The sequence below is a fragment of the Podarcis liolepis genome (assembly GCF_965112155.1).
Source record: "Podarcis liolepis genome assembly, chromosome: Z".
NCBI lineage: Eukaryota > Metazoa > Chordata > Lepidosauria > Squamata > Lacertidae > Podarcis > Podarcis liolepis.
This window is the reverse complement of record NC_139570.1, coordinates 16,086,784-16,093,642: the sequence shown is the minus strand read 5'-3', so window position 1 is coordinate 16,093,642 and position 6,859 is coordinate 16,086,784. Positions and strand designations below refer to the sequence as shown.

General features: G+C 42.5%; 1 protein-coding gene across 1 annotated transcript in view; it reads right to left on the bottom strand.

Moving 5' to 3' along the window:
- The window catches only part of LOC310698071 (uncharacterized protein), a 318,973-nt gene that overhangs the window by 149,177 nt on the left and 162,937 nt on the right, over positions 1-6,859 (bottom strand). The gene's annotated exons all lie outside the window — the stretch shown is intronic.

The following is a 6,859-nucleotide window of genomic DNA, read 5'->3' as shown; positions in this document are numbered from 1 at the left end:
CGGGGATTCGAACCGCCGTCCTTCTGATCAGCAAGTCCTAGCCTCTGTGGTTTAACCCACCGTGCCACCCACGTCTCGTCCTCTTACCTACCTTTTCCCTAGACCAGAAAGTCCCAGATGCTGCAACCTTTCCTCAATGGGGAGTCACTCCATCCTCTTAACCATTTACCATTTACAGAACCTTTTCCAACTCTGCAATATCCTTTTGGAGGTGAGGTGACCAGAACTCTACACAGCATTCCAAATGCAATTGCACCAGAGATTTGTATAACAGCATTATGATATTGGCAGATTTATTTTCAGTTCCTTTGCTAACGATCCTTCACATGGAATTTGCCTTTTTCACAGCTGCCACACACTGGGTTTTGAATTGTCTTAATTGGTATTTCTTTGTGATTTATATTGTAATGGCCATTGGCTATAAACAATAAAGATCTGACGGACTGACATTTGGAGTGGGTTGACAAATATAGGTGTTTACATGCTAAAGCTAGAAGCCTACAAGCCAAAATGTGGGTGTTGGAATGCTTGGGCTTAAATAAGATAAATATCAGGGGTGTGCAGCAGCCAGAAGATTCATATTGTATCTGTAGCATTTGGAAGTAGCCCAAGCTGTTTCGGATTTGCTCTGTGACATTCCAATTCAATTTGTTATTTGAATCTGATCTGTTAACTCTGGCAATGCCAGACTGGTGACTTAATGCTGGGAACATAGTAATGCCACTCCCCACCTGATCAAAATGAGCATTCATGTGTAGGAAAGTGACCTTGTAGCCAAAAAGAAAATCAAGGAGGCATTCAAGGATGAAGTATACATTTGTTGTAATGGCTGGTGTTGTTTTGTTGTCGTTTAGTCGTGTCCAACTCTTCATGGCCCCATGGACCAGAGCACACCAGGCTTTCCTGTCTTCCACTGCCTCCCGCAGCTTGGTCAAACTCATGTTGGTAGCTTCAAGAACACTGTCCAACCATCTCGTCCTCTGTCGTCCCCTTCTCCTTGTGCCCTCCATCTTTCCCAGCATCAGGGTCTTTTCCAGGGAGTCTTCTCTTCTCATGAGGTGGGCAAAGTATTGGAGCCTCAGCTTCACGATCTGTCCTTCCAGTGAGCACTCAGGGCTGATTTCCTTAAGAATGGATACGTTTGATCTTCTTGCAGTCCATGGGACTCTCAAGAGTCTCCTCCAGCACCATAATTCAAAAGCATCAATTCTTCGACGATCAGCCTTCTTTATGATCCAGCTCTACTGGGAAAACCATAGCTTTAACTATACGGACCTTTGTTGACAAGGTGATGTCTCTGCTTTTTAAGATGTTGTCTAGGTTTGTCATTGCTTTACTCCCAAGAAGCAAGCGTCTTTTAATTTCGTTACTGCTGTCACCATCTGCAGTGATCATGGAACCCAAGAAAGTAAAATCTCTTAAAATGTAAAATGTAAAATCTCTTAAAAAGTAAAATGGCTGGTGTTAGTTACCTTCAAATATGTTCAATAAATGCATGCTCCAGTTTCAACAAATGTCTAGAGTGCTCTGCCTGAAGACAGTTGACCAAGGAATCAACCAGAGGGATGGACTCAGCCTGAAGTGTTGCCCAAGACCTGGTGTGAGGCATGTTGTTGGATCAGTGGTCACAGTGCTATCAAATAAAAAATGAAACTTCTCAGAAATGAGACGTTTAGTAAAATGGAAGTTAAAAGGCAAAGCTTAGGTAATTCCTGAAAAACCAAAGTAGTAGAAACTCGGCTAGAATATATACCACAGATCAGGAAAGTTACCACCTGATCCCAAAAGCTATGACCACCAACTAACGTAGCAATCCTAACTAAAGAAAGTGGAAGTACCTCACACCAATGTAAGTTTCCCCATTCTAAATGCTGCTTAGGAGTCTCTGGGTAGGGCTACTCCTGTCTGAGCCAGCAGGTGATTGTGGGTGATTGTTTTGAGGATTGGGTCATAGGTCACATGACTGAGCTGAATGGGGTTTGAAATAGGTGTAAGTACCTCCTTGCCCCATCTCACCCTCACCACTCCCCCCAAAACACTCCTTTGCAGAGGGGACTTATGCTGATGTACGTTTTGCATGAGCCCCAGTTGAGCTGGAGTGAGGGATTTATGCCAGCTGAACCCTATATCTTCCAAGTGCCCAGGGAAAAAAAGGACACCCCACCTTTTCATGCTCGCACTGGGCACTCACCCTGACAAAAGTTCTTATTTGGGGTTGTGATCTCTCATGGTACCCAAAAACACATAGTCCCCAACAACATTTTGCATTGGAAAAAGTTGGACAGTATGCAACCCTGACTCAGCCAGGTAAGCCCAGGATCCAATGAATCTAAATTTTCTCATCCCATTTTCTCATTTTGGGTTTGGATTGCACTGTTAAGATTGTTTGAAAAGAGAATGAAACTGATAGCTTTCCACTGATAGCTTCTAATCATGATGTCTATATGCTATGCACATGTTTCGGAAGTACAATGGTTGGCCATTGTAGGACAGAGAATACTGGACTGGATAGGGGCCTTTGCATGGATCCAGCAGAGCTCTTCTTATAATCCAAGAGCGTTATGCCTTCATCCTATTGACTTGGTCCATCCTCTAGACCAGGGGTTGCCAACTTCCAAGAGACCGTGATCTACTCACACAATTAGAAACTGACAGTGATCTACCCCCTTTTTTGGGGCTCGGGTCAGAGTTGTTCAGCTTTTTTGAGGGAGGAGGAAAGCCCCAATTTTTGAGAATTCAAGCCTAAACTCAAGGGGAAAGGGCGAACAACAACTCACCAACAGCCTCACTGAATAAGCTCCGTCTTCCGTTCTGCAAATAGTGCAACAGTGGACGGCGGAGTGAGGAGGTAGGGCTGGATTCTATTTTATCAACGCTAAGGAAAGGGACCCAGCGATCGACTTCAGTCTTCCAAAACCTCCTGGGGATCGACCAGTAGATTGCGATCGACCTGTTGGACATCCCTGCTCTAGGTCATCAAACTTCTAAAATTTGAAGCCCAATTTTGAAAACCCTGACTCATTCTTCATCTTATTAGCATTTCTGTCTTGCAACCAGAGTGAGCCCATGTAGAGATATCTATGCCAATATTTTGATTGTTAGGAATCCAATGACTTTGATAATTGAGGGTAGTTATTGAGTTTATCCCAAATAGCCTTCTGCAGTGTATGTAAGGAATTTAATTCTGTGTTTAATTTAATTGTCAAATGGAATCCATGGTTGTTGTGGTTTAAAGCATTTATTAGCACTCAAGGATGGGGGAGCTGATGGTATTGATCCTTTGTACTTAAAATAGCTGAAATGATCAATTTTGGGTTGTAAACCTGAGATATTTCAATGCATTACCTTAATACTCTTTAAGCATGGCCAATTGTCAATCTCATTAACCCACAGAATGAAGTCATTTCTTACAAACAAAGCATTGATTGGTATTATATAAGAATGTTTGTCAAATCAAAATTCCCCTTTTGTGCTTAACCTCTCCTACAAGGCAATCCCATACATTATCTCTCATTCTCTCAGATTCATTGATTTTGTTTCTTGACCCAACCTTATGACACAAGCAGCATCCCAGCAGAATTTGCATTTTAAGGATATCGTTTTTGGTGACAGTGCAAAATAGGACTCAGAAGATTAGAGATTTTCAGAAATGTAATTTTCACTCCAGATTTTCAGCCCCACCTTTTATTTTTAGAAACTTTCAATGCCTGCTTGAAACTAATATTTAATTTTGAACTAAATATATAGAAATATGTATGGTCTATATAGGCTATAAATAATAATTATTTTCAGAAGTACCAAAGAAAGAAAGAAAATCATCTTATGGAGTAACTACAAAAACTACTTAATGAAGACTGAACATGTGAAGGGCCACTGAATGCTGGCTGTTGATGGCAGTTGGGAAAGAAAATTGGGGAGATGAAAAGGGAGTGTCCTGAAGACAAACACTCCAGACTGCAAGATTTTGTTGCAGGTCACACATGCAGTTTTCAAATAAGTGTGGTAACCAGTGAGGTAACTCAGTGCTGGTTTTACTGATGTGTTTGGGTGGTAGGTATGTCAGAGAGTGAGAGCAGGGGGGCTATTATTTCATTGTTGTTTTATTAATGGGCATCTCCACAGTCCCAAAACATGCCCCGCAAGCAGAACCTCTTGCTGAGGTTTGCTAGAATTGAAGAAAGTACAGTGGTACCTTGGGTTACAAACACTTCAGGTTACAGACGCTTCAGGTTACAGACTCCACTAACCCAGAAATAGTACCTCAGGTTAAGAACTTTGCTTCAGAATGAGAACAGAAATTGCCAGTAGTGGGAGGCCCCATTAGCTAAAGTGGTACCTCAAGTTAAGAACAGTTTCAGGTTAAGAACGGACCTCCGGAACAAATTAAGTTCTTAACCCGAGGTACCACTGTATGCAGAATCCCAGCCAGCCATGGTGAGTTCCAACAGACCAGTCCTACTTGTTACAATGACAGACCAAAGTGAGTGACAACAAAACCAAGCTCTTCTTGATTGAAGTCAATGTAGTCCTCCAAAGGAAATGACTCCTCTAAAGTGATCGTCCATAGTGAGATTTATTCAGTCCTTGGCTTTCCTGGGTCCGACAGACTTTATGCTGCAGATCTTGAAGCTACCTTGACTGCTACCATGCTCTCAGGTTGCTGGCAACCTGGGGATGGGCTGTGGTCCAGTGGTGGAGCATCTGCTTTGTATGCAAAAGATCCCAGATTCAATTCCCAGCATCTCCAGGAATGGTTGGGAGAGACTGCTATCCTATCTGAGACCCGCCAAAGCCAATGCAGAGAATGCTAAGCCAAATGGACCACTTGATTCAATATAAGACAGCCCCTATGTTTCTAGCTATGTCACCAGTCTCAGTGTGGTCCAGCACAGAGCCTCTAGGCTTGTGCAATCTTCCTATCCTATAGCTGAAGCCTCTTCCAGTTTTCTGGCTTTCTGTGGCTGCAATTTTCTAGGCAGCAATCTGGAAGTGTCATCATCTCACCCAACTCTCACACCAGCTGCCCTTTTTTTCTAGCATCTACTTGCTGGTTTGTGCCCTGGTTGTATTGCAGCCAATTTCAACCTAGGCAGAGAGCCAGGGACAAAGGTATAGCACAGCTCAGCAGGCATCCAGCATGGGCACTCCCAAGGTGGGCACATGTGGAAGACTGGAGAACCTGGCTACAGATGCCATAGTCTTCCCAGAGGATGGTCTGATGGGAAGACAGCATAAAAATGTTTCAGTAAATTAAATAAAGCATAAATGTTCTGCTATAGCCTATATCCATATAAGAAAAAGAATCATGTGCTGGTACAGGTGGTTCAGTAAATCTGAGCCTAGGCTTTGCACATGAAAACATTTCTGGTACTGAATTTGATCCTCAGTCGCCCCCACTAACCTCTGGTTTCTCCCTGCAAGTCCTCTCCCAGTGTTCTGTGGCTTGGAGGTTTTTAACTGTAGAAGTGCTTGTTCTGTGATTAATGACACATGTATAATTGGTGACACACACTGTACCCTTCTGGGAAGAGTGGGAAATGGTTTTTCCCTTACTATGATGGTTTCATTCAGGGAGAGAGGCAAAGTACATCATTTTGAGGTTTGCTTTCATGCACTAAATGAAAAGGCAAGAATCCTAGGAGAGTAAAGTGTGGGTTCACTTTGGCCAACACTGTGCTCTAAAGTTTAATTGCTGCAAGGTTTTCTGTTAAACTGGTTGTGTTAGCTCTCTAACCTTCCAGAATGAAATGTATTTGTGGGGAAGGTAAACAAGTTTGCTTGCAACATGTTTGTTTACATATCTTTTACTGATATTACTGATTCACATTAATTTAGTGAGTAGGGTGGAAGGGGATGAACCTGTTTTAGGGAGAAAAAAGTAAAGTGGACAAGGAAGTATATTGGTATGGATTTATTTAGTTTTGGGTGCTGGATTCCTTCATGTGACAGACGTGGGACCATTGGGTATTGTAATGAGATGGGGTGGGGTTAGAATGGTCTACCAATTATCCCCTGTCCAATTTGGTGACTGATTGGTAAAAAAATGCAACAAATGGAGATAGCAAGCAGATTCCCTGTTGCTGGGCAAATAGACCTTCACATAAAAAAGAGATGGCCAAGTATAAGTGATTTGTGGTTGAAGATTCTTCTGGAAGATAGTGTGCCTTCCTCCCTCCCTTCCCTTGGCAAGATGTGATGTCATCAAATAGTCACTCTGTGTGAAAGAGAACAAGTCCATGTTTTAAAGCCCCATGCCTGAGCATTTTCTCTTTTTTTGCCTTGCCACTTTCCCCATGAAAACATGCTCTTTAACTCTGAATCAGAACAAATGGCAATTCAGGTTTTTCATGGATTGCTGTTTGCTCCTATTTAGCACTAAAGAGTGGCTTTTCATTTCATTTCACTTTTAATTTGTATACCTCATTTCTATGTTACTGTACACAATATTACTATTTACAAGCTGAAGAAACAACAAAATAGACAGCTTTCACGTGGAAAGCACTGGTGGAGGGGGGGAATACTCAGACATGGCACTCTAAAGAGTAAACATGATAAAATATTACATGCAAAAAGCATAAGCAGTCTCCAGTGATGTCACTCAAAGGAAACTAACTTAGAATCAGTGGTAGAACCACTGAAAAGCCACTGAAAAGCCTCTGCAGTTGTCCTTACTTATTGGTGAACTGACAGTAGTAGAGTGAGAGACAGGCATGCTTGGGTGGATTGGGGGAGGTGTTGGTTCTGCTGAGTCCAAAACCCACCCATTTCCCCATGTCCCCCAAATGGGGAGCATCCTTGGCTCAGTAGTAGATGATTTGCTTTGCGTGTAGAAAGCCACAGGTTCAATCCGCAGCATAAT